Raw genomic sequence first — 15,394 nt, forward strand, 5'->3', positions numbered from 1 at the left:
ACTCCAACTTGGCTCCCCCAATTCTCTGTTGTTTCCATCTCTTGGGGCCTGGCACAGGGAGGTGTCCTTGAGTTTGGGGCTGCAGAGGAATTGTTTTGTGTAAAAATGGGAGAGCAGGAGCTCAGCACTGTCTGTRGAGTCTGGAGTYAAACACTGAAKAATCACAGGGKTRCAGAGACATKGAAATAGAGAAGCTGAAATCCTAAGGCCTCATTCTAGGAGATGAGACTCACCCTGGCCCAGCTTGGGAATTTTCGACTGATCCTTGGTAACTTTGCAACCCTGAGTCCCAGGGCTCCCTAAGCAGCCGTGGGTGCGCAGAAGGTGATGGTTTGGGTCACCACAGCTGCAGGAAAGGGGCTGTAAAAATTAAATAAATAAATAAATAAATAAATAAATAAATAAATAAATAAATAAATAAAACTTAAAATATATTTCTGCAAAGGTCACAGATGGACACTCATCACTGCTGAGCTTGGGGCGCCTCCTGACCACAGTGCCAGGGTTTCTGTTGGCTTTTGGTGAGCAATACCCAAGTGCTGGGGATCCAAAGGCACCTCAGGACCTTCCAGAGATCCCGAATCCAGCCCGGGACCCTCCTTCAGTGCTTCCCAAAGCCTGAGGGTTGGATCTGCCTGTGTTTCCTCCCGGAGCCTCCTCTCCAGCCTCAAGCTACTGGGTCTTCATGGAAAAATAATGATCCCTGAGGGGGAGAACACAGCAAACCGTGGAGCTGTAATGTGCTGTGACAAGGCACTTCCTTAAGCTCTCCTMGCTCACAGTGCTGCCCCTGAGATTACAGAGATCATTTCCCTGCAGGAGCTGCCGTGCCCAAGTGCTTTGGGCATTGGGATCACTTAGTCACCGTCACTCTGTGTCCCCTCCAGGTGACTGTGCGGGGGACAGGGAGCTCTTTCATTGATATGAAACAGTTCAGCTCTGCCACCAGCTCAGCCTCCACTGCTGCATTCTGTGCCCATCTCTGTAGGAACAGGGCAGAAAGGCTCTGAGCCTRGGACTGATGTCCTGTGCACTGAGCATCCCAACCACTGAGCATCCCCAGCTCTCTGGAGCTGTTTTCTGACTCCTGGAGCTGTTCCCTGCACCCTGGGGCTGGTTCCTGGGGCAGTTCTCCAGTCTCTGGAGCGGCTCTCTGCTCTCTGGAGCTGTTTTCTGACATGTGGAGTTGTCCTCTGCACCCTGGAGCTGTTCTCTGGTCCCCAGTGCTATTTTTTGCTCTCTGGGGCTGGTCCCTGTTCCCTGTTCCCTGCTCCCTGGGGCTGGTTCCTGGAGCTGCTCTCTGCTCTCTGGAGCTGTGTTCTTACACATGGAGCTGTTCTCTGGTCCCCAGTGCTATTTTCTGCCCTCTGGAGCTGTTCTGTGCTCCCTGGATCTGTCTGCATGGATCAGGTCTCAGTGCAGTCCCAGGCTCCCCCAAGGCCGGCTCTGCTCTCTGTCCCCTCCTGCCCTGGGACAGCCCTGGGAGCCCAGCGGGGCCATGGAGCCCTTCTGCCCAAAGGTCAGACCCAGCAGGGCACGGGCTGGCTGCACCCTCTGGGGTSAGGATGGGCTCTCTCAACCCCCGGGATCATCCCTGGGCAGCGGGAGGAGCATTCCAGCCCTTGGATCCGCAGGGATGCTGCAGCCCGGGGTTCGGGGGTGTCAAACACGGGATTGTCCGGCCCTCGGCAGACCCGGGCTGTGCTCGCCCTGCTTCGCACGGGGATTCGGGAAATTCCTGCCCTTCCAACCGGCGAGCCCTTCACTCCCTTTAGCTGCTAATTCACTAATTCAGCTGAGGGAAATCACCGAGGCGCGGATCACTCCTCAGCTCCCAACAGGATTGTGTGCTCTGAGAGCAGCGGGGAGGCTGGATTTCCCTTTCTCTTCTCGCTTAAAAAAACTCATGCATTTTTCTTACGGTRTTAATTAAACCCAGCAACGAGCCCGGCTTCACCGAGCAGCGAACGCAGAAGGTGAAAGGAAAGCCTGAASCAGCGTTATCGGTCAGGAAGGGCTCCCGGCTCCGCGGCTGCAAAGGGASACGCTCAGAGGAAACAAGAGCGGCAATTAAAAATTAAAGAGAGAGGAAGATGCGTGCGGCAGAGAGAGGAGGTTGGGATCGCTGCAGGGCGTTCAGGGCCAGCTCCGGACCCTCCCTCGGGGGCAGCTCTGCCCGGCTCCATCCGGACACGGAACAGGCAGCCCCGAGCCCCGGGGTGAAGGAGAACAGCAGGGCAGCGTGCGAAATGCTGAACCACCGCTCCTGAAGGGGAGAGAGCGTCYTTCCTCCCTTTGGGGGAGGTTGTTTGAGGCTAAACACCCCAGAGAGCCCCCGCCGGGAAGGGGACCAGGAAAAGAGTCAGGGAAAGAGTCAGCCCTGCGGGTTAGATCTGTCCCTTTGCCGGGCAGACCTCTCCGAGCTGCCAGCTCAGGTTTGCCTCCCTCTGTGCATCCCTGTCGCACTCAGCTGGGCACATTCCCCAGCGCGGTGCGGCCCCAGGAGGACACTCCGGCATCGGATTAGCAAAAAGGATAGGAAAAGTCCTTCGGAGGAGCCTCCCAGGCTTGTTAGCGCGTTATCCTGAGCTCCTGCAGCAATTGCTGCCTCCCCAGAGCAGGAGAGCCCGGCAGCTCCCCCAGCCATCCCCCGGGAGCGGTTTTGTCCCCCTTAGGACCAGCTCGCTGTCCGGGTGCCATCACCGTGCTCCGAGTGCAGACGTGGAAAGAGCTCAAGGTGGAAAGTGCTTCACCRCTTGGGGCTGGGAGGAAGGGAGAGCTGAAATCCCCCCGATAGGCTCCTGTGTTCACAGGGCTCGCATCAGCACCCCAAAGAGAGCCCAGCAGGGCACTCACCCCGCTGCAAAGGGGCTGGGCAGTGCCAGAGCTGAGGCACCGCAGCGAGCAGCGGGGAGCTGGAACAGGAGAAAGGTTTAGTCCGATTAAGAGGGACGAGATAGATCAAGCTTCAGCTGTAATTAAAGAAAATCAAGTCAGGGGTTAGGAGAGCAAAAACTCTCCAGGCTTTWAATTACTGTGGGAGAGTCGATGGTGCTGCGCAGCGCTCACAGCCCTTCCCGACGGGTCTGTAAGGGGTTTGTGTCCCTGAGCCCGGCMAKCACAGCACTGCTAAACCCCTGCAYTGAGAGAAAAAGAAMAGAAACACCAAGAATGAAAAAGSGGGGGATGCACATGAGATGGGGTCTGTATTAGGGGATTTGGGGCARTCTGTACCTCTCCTCAGCCAGTGGGGAAAGAGAGAGGGAAATACAGCTGGGAAATTGGGATAAAAAGGAGGCTGCGCCCTCCAAAAATTTGAGAGACCCCATGGAAACGCCCCATGGCCTCTCCCTTTATTCAAATAAAGTTACAGGACTCCTCTGTCTCCTTTTTGAACATAAACTTCTAACGTTTGTGCATTAATTTTCCTAACACTTGGGTGCCCACCAGCCCTGGCTGTGCTGAAGGTTGCTCTATCAGGAGGCTGAAAGTGAGAGAAGCCTCATTTTGCAGCTCCATCTCTGCCAAAAGGTTTCAAAAATCATCCAGGAAATTCTGCATTGTCCTGACTTATTCAAATTCCTGATGCAGCCCCCAGCTATGGGCTAGGATCATGCAATTAGAGTATTAGAAAATAAACCTCTCAAACCCTCAGACATTCAAACCTGAGAGACTGCATGAAGAAAAATGTTCGCTTTTCACATACAATGAGTGGAAATAATTTTAGATTTTTACTATTATTGTTATTATTTTAGAAAGGAAATAAGCATATTTCAATCCAGTCAAGAGTGAAATTGAGTTTAACAACAAAACAATTTCTATTAGTGAAGGCACAGGGACAAAAAAAAATATGGATGAATAGGAAAATCACAAAGAAATGTGTCAGACAATGGTGGAATTAGGAATTAAAAGAGATTTTGCTTTACTGCTGATAGTATAAGCACATAATGATCTACCTCATCTCTAATGTGCTCCCTTCCTGTAAAAACACTGTAAAACCACAGCAGTGGAAAAGATTGGGATTTAATTCTGCCCTCCATGCAGCAGGGGAGGGAAAGGGGTGCTGTGCTTTTCCAAACCCCATTAGGGCTTTTCCAAATCCCCTTCTCCTAGAGAGCACCTGCTCTTCCCATCCCACTCACYTTCTCCACTCACTGCTGATGTTTTTGGGGACAGGCAGCACCCAGCTCTCCCCTGTCCCTCCCGAGGGTCCCCAGCCCAGGGGACACAGCASCACCACAGGTTCTCTCCCAAGGTGTCACTGCTCATCTCTAACCATCCCCACYGCCAGGGATTCAGGTCCTTTGGTTAAAAATTTAAAGTTTGAATAGTCTTAAGGATCAGATCTTAAAGCAATTATGCTGCCCTAAATCTTTATTGGCTTTARTGATTAACTTCTCATCTCCAACAAGGCAGCTCTACTTGTTTCTGCTCAGCAGGGTCAAATTTGAATATGGAGACAAAGGAATATTGATCACACCACTGCTAAATGGAATTTTTTTTGTGCCTATTCCCTTCATTTTTCTCTCTTTTCTGTAGTTCTTCTCCAACAGATGAGCCAGTGAAGGTGAACTGCTGCTGGAGCTGGGGATGGAGCTGCCAGGTGCTCTGTCACAGAGGCAGGGAGGAATGCAAAACTCAATTTCCAGCAAGTCCTGTTCCCTTTGAAATCAATTAGGAGGCTCCCGAGGCCCCGGGTTGGAAAGAGACGGACGGAGGCAATCAAGGGGAGCAGCACTTGAGTAAAAGAGCAGTAAAAGCACGGAGCAATTCCCTAAAATGCTGCTGATCCATCAGCTAAGAGGGTCTGTGAAGGGAGCCAGGATTTTAACAGCTGCTTTGGTACCAAGGCTCCTTCCCAGAGYGCTGCCAATAGGACAGCTGTGACACAGCACAGGGTGGCCTTTCCCTGGGATCCAGCCCTGGGTTAGGGACACAAACACGGCTATTGGGGACAAGACCTCAGCCCCAGAGGGCACTTGGCCCCATCCTGGGGAGCTTCCCCTCGCTTCAGGCTCAGCAGGAATCCAAAAAGTGYCACCACGAGGAACACACGGTGGTATTTGTGTGACCCAGAGGGTCATGGCAGGGCTGGAAARCCAACAGAGAACAGGCAGTTCCTCAGGGAAGGATTGTTTGGGGTTTTTCCTCTCCGTCTCCTTGCTCAGGAGGGAMGAGCACACTGCTGGCAGAGCCTGTTCCCACATTTACCCACACCAAAGCTGTCTCACGGCATCTGCCCCCCGAATTTCCAAAAGGAAGGGGGAAAAAACCACAATCAGCAAATTGAGGAGCTGCACTTATTAAAGAGGATTAATAAGTCTCCTCCACACCAGTACAAAACCAGGCTTTGCTCTGTGCCCAGAGGTGGGAGCATCCCCCCTCCAAACACCTGCAATAAAACACTTGCAATTACTGCTTTGTCTCCTGGAAACTGGTAAATAATTCAAACAACCCTGCTTTAGGTTTTTTATTATTATTTTTTTTCCTTTCCCTTTTGTTTTTCATTTTAATTAATCCACATAGAATTTTGTCCTCCAAACACAATCACAGCAGCCCAGGAACAGCCGGCTGAGGATCTCATTACGCAGCTTCCCAGCCGCATCCTGCAGCCGTTATTAATAGAGACTTCAGCGAGCCAGGAATTAATAAACCTCGATGGCAAGGGGGAAGGGAAATGCTCCTGSWGCACATCACCCTCTCCACCTCGGCYCTGGGATGGCTGGTTAGAGGTGCCATGGTTTAAGGACAGCCATATTCTGCCTCCTGGGAAGTGCACCATCCTCTGCCAGTGCCCGTGGTTCAGGAGGTGACGGCGGGTTCAGGACAAGTGAGGGAGYCAGGAAAGCTGGCTCAGCACACGCAGGTCACTGCACAGCCCTGTGCCCAGCCCCTGGCAGAGCCTGAGTGTGTGTTTGCACAGAGCTGTGCTGATCCTGCCTCTCTCTGCTCTTCCCTGGAGCGCTGCCTCAGCACCTGGGGGTGGCTTTGTRGAGAGCAGACACACACAGCCCTCTGAAAACCTGGGAGGAGAGAGCAGGACTGTGCCCCCAGCACCCCAATATGGGGTAAAATCCCATGTCCAGCTGATTTTGGGGGGTTGGATCCTGCCTCAGTGCTCAAATGCACGTGGTCACTTGTGCTCATGTGGTGAGCATCCATCCATCCATCTGTGTGTCCGTCCATCCATCCATCCATCCATCCATCCATCCATCCATCCATCCATCCATCCATCCATCCATCCATCCATCCATCCATCCATCCCTCCTGGATCTGCTCAGTTTGACCCCTCATGAAGAAGCAAACTCCTCCTCCTTGGAGCTCTTCCAGTGGGGTTTTCCTGACTGATTACAGGCACGGACCCAAGGGACACCCTTTTCCAGAGGGATTTWGTGCACACAGGATGCTCCTGGAAGGACCAGAGTGGAAAATGCTGGCATTCCCTGGAGTCACCGGGACCAGGCACAGCCAGAGCAGGCTGGCACCACACCCTTGTCCTGTCCCCTTTTTTCCTGTCTGGATTCCTCTCTCCTTTCTCCCCCAGCCCCAGGAGCCGTGCTGGCTGTGCGGGCTGCAGGAGGCTGGGACTGGCTTCCACTCCTCGCCTTCTCTGCCTTGATCAGCCGCACTTAGATAAACAGCAGTGCATCAATAAGCAGCTCTAATTAGAGGTGTTAATAGCGCTGGGAGCTGGGGGAAAGCACATCGAGGCAGGAGGGAGASCAGTTGGCAATCTGAGGAGAGCGAGGGGAGGAGCTGGGAGACCTGGGRTGCTCAGAACTTTCCCTTCCAGCCTTGGGGGGGCTCGGCATGCACCCCGCGGGTGGGACAATCAAGCTCCAGGAGCCCCCCTGAAATTGCCAGAGAAATATCCCCCATCCTGATTATCCTGAATAATTCATGTGGTTGCTGTCATGTATTCATATTTCACGGAARGCTTGCAAAGCCGTGGATGTTCACAACCCTTCTAGAAATCTCCGTCAGTGAGGGGTGCTGGGAGCTGCAGTGGAAATGACCCCTCGGGGATCCAGCTCTGGGGGCACTGGGGACAGGGCACAGACCTGCAGCAGGGCAGGGCTGGGATGTGCCCCTCCATCCCAGCACCTCCTGGGACGGTCACCCCAGGGCACAGGGGACAGGGGACAGCACTGCCATGACCCCACTCCTGCACCCACCACCCTCCCCAGCCCTGATTCCTCCAAGCAAAGAGGCTCCACAGCCCCARRRARGGACTYRGGAAAGRGTCAAATCCCACAGCACCATTCCCYRTGCCCAGGAAGCTGCCACATAGCGATGCTGAGAAGGACAAACAGACAGGAGCTGCTCCCAGGGGTCCCTCTGTCCCCTGATGGGTGGGACAGAGAGAGGGGACCCCAGGGTGCCACTGCCTGATGGTGGGCTGGGCATTCCTGCCTGCTCCAGCACTTCCACTGCTTTCCCAGCAGCTGTCTCCCTGGAAACTGGAAACAGAAAGGGCATCTCTTCCCTTTAGGGATGGTGGGTGGACAAGCTGTGCAGCAATTCCTCCAAGGAAGGGGGATGGATGTATGGATGAGAGGCCATGGCTCCTCTGCTGCCCAGCTGCAGGTTCTGCCTTCCCAGGGATCCTCCAGGCTGTGGAGGGGCACAAACCATTCCCACAGCTCCCCAGTGCTCCACATCTCCAGCTGCTTCAGGTCAGGAAAAATCGGTGCCTGAACTTGAGGTGCTGCAGGAGAAGCGAAGGACTTTGTGCAGAGCCAACAGAGCAGGAGGAAGGGTGGATAGGGAGGAGCAGAGCAGATGGGAGTAAGGGGAAAACCTGAGGAAAGCAAGAAGAAGCGCTCAGAGCACGCTGGAGGAGGATGTGGCCTCAGGGGAGCCTGCCAGGAGCCAGCAGAGCAGAAAGTCAATGATATTAAAGCAAAGGCAGAGGATGTTCTCATTCCCTGCGGCTCCTGCTCCTCAGAGGAGAGCGAGCATGTCTGAAATGCGAGCAGAAATTAAACATGAGGCACTTCACTCTGCTTGTTCAGCCTGTAGAACACTGTGGGAGCAGAGCAGAGCTGTGGCTCAGAGGGGACAGGAAGAGCTGGCACATGTCCCCTGCCAGCCCCTGTGTCACACCCGACACGCTCTGGGTTTTGCTCTTTGCTTTCCCTTTGGGGACACCCCAGGGTGCCTTTGCTCAAACACAGCTGCCTCTGCCTCCAGCAATTCCCATCTGTTCCAATCAGTGAAAGTTCCCCAAAAACAGAGATTCCAGCAGAGAGGGGGACACAAAGAGCCCCATCACCCTGAGAACCTCACCCACCCCACACTGACCAGGAGTGTCCATCCTCCCCACGCCGGGCAGGGCACCACAGCACCCCCAGGGCATGGCCAGAGCTCCATCAGGTCTGGTCCCTGCCTGCAGCATCTCCCCAGCCCTGGGAAGGAGCAGGCTGAGGATCCAGGGGCAAGCAGGAGCCTGGGGCTCACCCAGAGCCTCAGAATTTCACCCAGAGCCTCAGAATTTCACCCAGAGCTGAATTTCCTCCTGGATCTCCCTCCAAGAACACTGTGGGTTTATCAGGAGTTGTGAGGGAGATTTTGGGGGCAAAACTGCTGCTTTAGGGTGTTGAGCACGGGGTGACCCTTTGCAGAGATGCAAAGGAAGCCACAAATCCTGCTGGCAGCAAGTTGAGAAACAGGAGGTGGGGAGAGCACAGCTCAGCTCCAAACCTACAAATGAGCCTCTCTTTTTAATCTTTTCCAGGGAAATGGCTTTTCCAGTTTTTGTCTGGAGCAGCCAATCAAACCCAAGGAGTTGCATCCAACTGTGAGGGRGAAAAAAGAAATCCAGGCCTATTAAAAATTATGAAAGACACCTTGACGGTGTCCCTTTAATGTAATTAAAAACCTATTTAAAGGCATGCCAAATGTTTACTAATTAAACAAGCACTTCATTCTGTAGCCATAATGAAAAAAGTAATTGGGATAGTTTGAGCAAATCCCAGGTTTTTAAAGAAATAATTACTTTATAGAAAATTAGTTACTAAATTAAACMATTCTTTACCTGCTGTTACTTTGGCTCTTTTTCTCATTTTTGTGCAGTTGAATGCTGAMATTACCTGGGACAGATTTTTATCCTGGAAAATGAATATTTCAAAGGACATAGGAAAAAAAAGAGGAAAAGCAGGAAACGCTAGCAGGTCCCCAAATGTTAATGTGGGGCTGGTGGACAAAGCATGGCATGGYTGGAACAGACTGAAATGTGCCCTCGTGGCTGCACACGTGGTGCTCTGCTGGCTGATCTCCATCCCTCCACCCCACTGCTGGTGGGGGAAAAACAGGGGCCAGCCCTGTGAKCCTGGTGGATGTGCTGCTCACCGAGTGAATTCATCCCTGAGGGCACAGAGCTGGGCTTTGCCATCCTTGGAGATGTCTGAAACCMAACTGGAATAGTCCTGGTGTTGGAAACAACACAGCTTTTAAAATTTATTTCTCTAGTTAGGCTTAGTTTGGCCTTGCTTTGGGGGAAAGGAATTCTTTTAAAGTGGTTTTTTTTTTAGGAAATAAAGCATTGCCCTACAGAGATGGGTGTAACACATGGTGGTGGTGGTGGCCCTGCTTGAGCAGGGGGTGGACCAGGCAACACCCAACCCGTTGTGTGATTCAGAGGGTGGGGAGGGAAAGTAAGCCCTCCCACATTTATTGTGCCATCAATAAATGCCCACCCCAAGAGGCTGCTCCTCCTCCTCCTCCTCCTGCAGACTCTCCAGCACAATCCTGGCTCTCATTTCCACATGGAGCACACAGCATTAAACCAAATGGGCTCTCTGAACCCCTCAGCTCCTCTTTTCCAGCCAAGCCTCAGCTTTMCCAGGCTCTGATCACCAGCCCACTAATCTGAGGTGACACCAGAGAGGCAGTGAAGGCTCACGGTGACCAAACATCTGTGCAGGAGGCAGCAGGGGCTGGCTCCCACTTGTGGGGCTGCAGGGGCCGGGGCTGGCAGATGGAGAGTCTGATTGCATTTGCTGATAATGGATTAGGAGGCTTTTCTTGGATCTCCACTTTCTCCTGCTCAGCCAGTTCCTCCAGGGGCTCTGCAGGRAGGTGTTACAAGAGATTTATTAACGAGATGAAGGGCAATGCCAGGGAAAGCTGCACCTGAAAAATGCACTTTTGCATGTGCACAGGCAGAAACCCACCCTGTATGAAAGGAAGGATGGAGGAGCATCCTCCCTCCTCGAGCAGCTCTGCTCCTTCCCTCCCAGCTGCCAGTTTCACCAAAGCTTTGGGAATCTGTCCTTGCCCAGCCACCCAACAGCCTCCAAAATATCCTCATTTGCCAACAGCAGCAAATGCAAGCGCCTTAAAAGCAAGGCRGAAGAAGCTGTGGGTGGCTGCAGCTTGTCCCCAGCATCCCCAGCACTGTCACAGCCCTTGCCCAGGGCCAGGCTCCCCCCGGGGCTGGGGAACAGACAGCACCCCAAAAGTGTCCATGGCAGGGGAAAGATTGGGTTTAAAAACACAGGGAGGGRTTGGGGAGCTGGGTGTGAGCAGCAGGCCAGCCTTTGCATGGCTCTGCAGAGGAATTGGATGTTCCCACACACCTGGCAGCCTCCAGAAATCGCAGGGAGCTGCCAGCAGCAGGGATTGCTCCCAGCTGTCCTTCAGGACATTTACACACTGTCCGTCCCCTCCAGGCTGCAGGGCAGGGTATTTGGGCAGCCTGGGGCCAGGGGCCACATCTGGAAACCCTCCCTGGCCCCCAATGTGCCCATTTATAGCCCAAAGCAGGGCTGTTCCTACAGGGATCAATCCCAGCCAGCTCCTGGTGATTCATTCACAGACAAAAAACCAACCCACCAAGCACTGACCCACTTCATGCTGTTAGAAAGTCGGAAAGTTTTTGGTTTTCCCGTAGTTTGGGTGACAATGCTGCCCCAATATGGGTTATTTTAGCTGCAATCCCCTCCTGCAGCTGAGGATGCCAAAATCTGCCCCAAGGAACGCGCTTGAGGCCAGCAAAGAGCCAGGATCAGGAATCCAAAGCTCAGCTCAGCAGATTGACTCACCATGGGCACAACCCAAGGTGACACTGCTGGACCTTTGAGACAGAGTGAGCACAGCTCCCGGCCAAGCCGGAGCTACAGGGGAAGGGAGGAATGAGGGAAAAAATGAGATAAAGTGAAGGGAGGGGTGAAGAAAAACTGAGATAAAGTGAAAGGGGGAGGCAGACAAGAAGCAGAGAACAGAAAGGAGAGAGACAGGGCAAAGCAAGTGGGCGCAGGGTACAGGAACAGGAGGCTCCTGTTAACATTGTGYTGCACTACAAGAGAAATAAATTGTCTTTTGGTGAAAGGAAGGATCCAGAGCACACCATCACTGTGTGTGGGAGCCTGACAGCACCTCAGAACCGATGTTCAGGGCCAGCTGAGACGCTCACCAAGTGCCAGCTCAGATCAGAGYAGTTGTGCTGCCTTTTTGCAGCTCCCTGAGAATTAACCCTTATCTTGCAGCCTTTTCTGCCAGAGGAGTGGGGGTGGACTGTCTGGGCCCTGAATGCCATCACAAAAGCCCAGAAAGGGTAATCCCCAGGGACAGAGCCCAGCCAGGCCTGRATCTCCAGCAGAGATATTTGGGATATTTGACAGAAATGAGGCAGCAGGTGGAGGAGTTCCAGCCAGGCTGCCCAGGAGCTGTTCCCGTGCCTGCTGTCAGAGCCAGGGATGAAAAATGGATCCAGCAGCTGAGCCACAATTCATCTCGGCTGGCTGAGGGCTGCCTTTGCAGCCGGATCCCAGCACAGGCACCACTTAGCCCGGCCAGTTTCCTGTGCTGATGCCTCACCCAGGACCCCGGCAGGACAGGGCCATTAATTACAGAGGCTGGGATTGTCTCTCCTGGAGATAAGGGGGAACCAAGTGCGGGTCAGGAGCTGTACGTGCCCAACAGGGGAATGAACTCTGCCAGCAAGCGCTGTTAAAACCAGCTTTTGCAGGGATGACACGAGCTCTGTGTGCTCAGCCAGCCCAGCCCAGGCTCTGCTTGGTGGGTGGAACACAATTCCTTGGGGAGCGGGGACGCTGCCACGCTCAGGGTTTCATTGCCAGGTGGAGGAGACAGAAGAGGCTTCACTGCTCACCCCGGGCTCTCTGGAGCTGCTGATCTCCCTGGGGCTTTTTGGAGCTGCTGATTGATCTCCCTGGGGCTTTTTGGAGCTGCTGATCTCCCCAGGATCTTTGGAGCTGCTGATTGATCTCCCTGGGGCTTTTTGGAGCTGCTGATCCCCCCCGGGCTCTTTGGAGCTGCTGTTCCCCCCAGGCTCTTTGGGGTTGCTGATTGATGCCCCTGGGCTCTTTGAAGCTGCTGACTGATCCCTCCCAAGATCTTTGGAGCTGCTGATCTTCCCCAGATTTTTTTGGAGCTGCTGATCCCCCCTCGGGCTCATTGGAGCTGCTGATCCTCTCCAGGATCTTTAGAGCTGCTGATCCCCTCCCTCTCAGCTCCAGATGCTTCACAGAGGAGCTCAAGAGCTCCCAGGCGCTCCGTGCCCACGGCCAGGCAGCAGCCATGGGGACAGGACCCATCCCAGGGGCAGCTGTGATGTCCCCAAGCAGGGCAGGTGGCAGGTGGCACCTCAGCTCCTGCACAGCCCCTGTAACCCCCACCCTGCTGCTGGGCCGGCTGGGAAGGTCAAGGGCATATGGAGGTCACAAAAACAACCCCAGCCAGCTCCTGGTGATTCACTTAAACACAAAAATAGCACAAAGTGCCTCCTGTTCCGCCTAATATCCTCAGAGGATAACTCTTAAGAGACTCAGCTTCCTGAACCAGCAGCATGAAGCTGCCACATCACGAAAAAGAGAGGAATTTTCCAGGTTGAGCCTCATCCCCAAATGCCCAGTCAGACCAGTATCCTGCCCACCAATCCCTTTCCAGCTGGCCATGAACTTCTCACCAACACCACAACATCTCCCCATCCTTTCCTGTGCTGTTCCTGCACTTTTCCCCCTCCAAACCTCTCCCCTCCAGAGCAAGGAGGATTTGCTCCAAAATCCAGCCCCTCCCATGGGAGAGGAGGTCAGCCCCACACCTCTCCCAGCTCCTGCCTTGGTTTCTCACCTGAGCTGACCCCAAATCCAGGATCTGCAGCGTCCAGAGCTATTTTAACAGGGACAGCAGCTCCTGCTGGCTCTCAGCTGGAGCACGGAGTTACCTTTACACACCTGACACAGCTGTTTGCCCATCACAGGGGTGTCCAGCTCCTYTCCCAGCCCACAGCAATTCCTGGTTTGTGTCCTGGGGCAGCAGAACACKGCTGTGCCTCAAAGCAAACAACATCACTTCACTCATTTCCTTTTGTTCTGCACAAAATATCYGAGAGGGGACTCCATTATAAACACCCAATTATAAACTAAGCTCATCTTCCAGCTGTGCTGTACTCCAACAAAAAACTTATTAATGAAGAACAATGGTAATTATTGACACAGAGATAAATGCAGAAACGCCATCAGAGTAGCTCGCATTTGGGAGCAGCTGTATCCCAAAAACATTCCTGACACTGCAGGAGGATACAAAACCCCTTTGCAAATCCACCACCTGCCCTCACTGGAGCCTCTTCCTCGCTTCTAGTACTGAGGAATTGGCTCAGAATCCTCAGCACAAGGTCTGAGAGCCCTTCTGCTATTTCTGTGGTCATTAATTATGACAACTGGATCTCTATCAAGGTTTTACAAGCTGGAAGGTACAACAGCTAATTAACATTATGCTCTTGGTCCCCACAACCTCCCAGCCGACCCATAGCTCTGCCAAAAGACTTGCTGGAGAGAASGAAGGGGGAGAAAGGAAAAAAAAAATATTAAAGAAAGACAAAAAAATCATCTTGGCTCCCAGCCCAAAGCTTTCTCTTTTTGAGATGCATTTCAAGAAGCTGMTGGCTGGTAACCTCCCTGAGCTACAAGGGAGGCTGCTTGTCAAGAGCTGACCTGAGCTGGATTTAATTGGGAGCCAGTTGGAGCGAGATSCGAAGGGCACCTTGGGGAGGCGGCTCGGGGTGGGAAGGGCCAGCACACAGCAGAGAGCACCCTCTGCAGCCACAGCCACAGCCTGGGTTTGGGTTGGAGAGCCCCGGGCTGTTCCAGCCCCAAGCAGCTCCCARGACAGCGGTGCTGCTGGGATTCACAGGTTGGATTAGCTGGGAGCATCCAGCTGCTGATCCCGGCTCCTGCTCCGAGGCTGCCTCTTGCCTTAGGCACAACTGCTGCCTTTCTGCTTCAAAATTCTCCTGTTCTGCAATATTTATCTCCTGCACAAAGTTGTTTTTTTTGGTTTTTGTGTTGTTTTTTTTTTTCTGGGGAAGGAATATATTAATAGAGGAAAAACAAATCAAATATTCTCCAGCAGTACTTCCCAGTAGAAAATATTGACCAGTTTCCACACCTAAGCATTATCAATATACTAAGCCTTTAATTCYGCCAGAAACAAAACAAGTTCATTTGAGAGTTTTTTTCAGTCAATGAATGGAGAATAACATCATTCTTGCTAAATAAAGCCCCTCAGGAAAATATTGACCATCAAACTGCACTTTCAGCTGCTTAAAACCACSCAGGGCATCCTCACTCTTTCATTCYACAGCCTGAGCAGCTGCCACCTCACGGCTTCATCACCAGCTGAAGAGAGCTTTAATATTTAATGGAGCAACATGACCTTTCTTTCCCCTCCRAATGAGGTGACACATGTTCACACAGAGGCAAACCAAAGCGCACCACGACACGCTGTGAGTTCAGAAGGCACTGAAGRCTCTTGCAGGGAGCTCTCTGTGCTCTGCACGAGGCTGGCTCACAGGTTCATCTGCCCAGACAAGCAGAACTCGAGCTTTGCTGCTCCCTTGGTGCTGCTCCCTATCAACACAACATCATTTCAGAACTTCTGGCTGCCTGAATATGAAAAATAATCCTCTTGTTTTCTTGTTTTCCTCCTACATATTTTAGCACTTCCCTCTGCTTCCCACCTGGCCTGTTACCAACCTCTCCTGACCATGTGTTGCTGCAGCCTTTGGCTCCCTCACAATCTGAAATCTTTGGCTTTGATCCCACAGTGAATCCAGACCCACAGCCCAGATAAGCTGGTGTTGGAAAGCCAAGAAAGACCACGCAGATGTATCTTCTTTCCCCACAGCTTATACTGGGCCGTGTAAAACTGCCCAGTTTATGCTCTGGGAACCAGCCCAGTCACAAATGCCGAGCAAAACTTCCCCTGCCTGGGGAAAGCAAAATGCACACGGGGGTAAGAGGAGGGTCTGATTGTCCATGGCCTCGTGCCAGCCCCAGGAATGCATCCCTGAGCCTGGAGCTCCATCCACACTGACCCACTGGGGTACCCAAGCACCCCTGGCTGGGAGCAGCACAAGGGACAGCTCTGC

This window comes from Malurus melanocephalus, unplaced genomic scaffold (genome assembly GCF_030028575.1).
Source record: "Malurus melanocephalus ecotype Western Australia unplaced genomic scaffold, MMel_1.1 scaffold_381, whole genome shotgun sequence".
NCBI classification, from domain to species: domain Eukaryota; kingdom Metazoa; phylum Chordata; class Aves; order Passeriformes; family Maluridae; genus Malurus; species Malurus melanocephalus.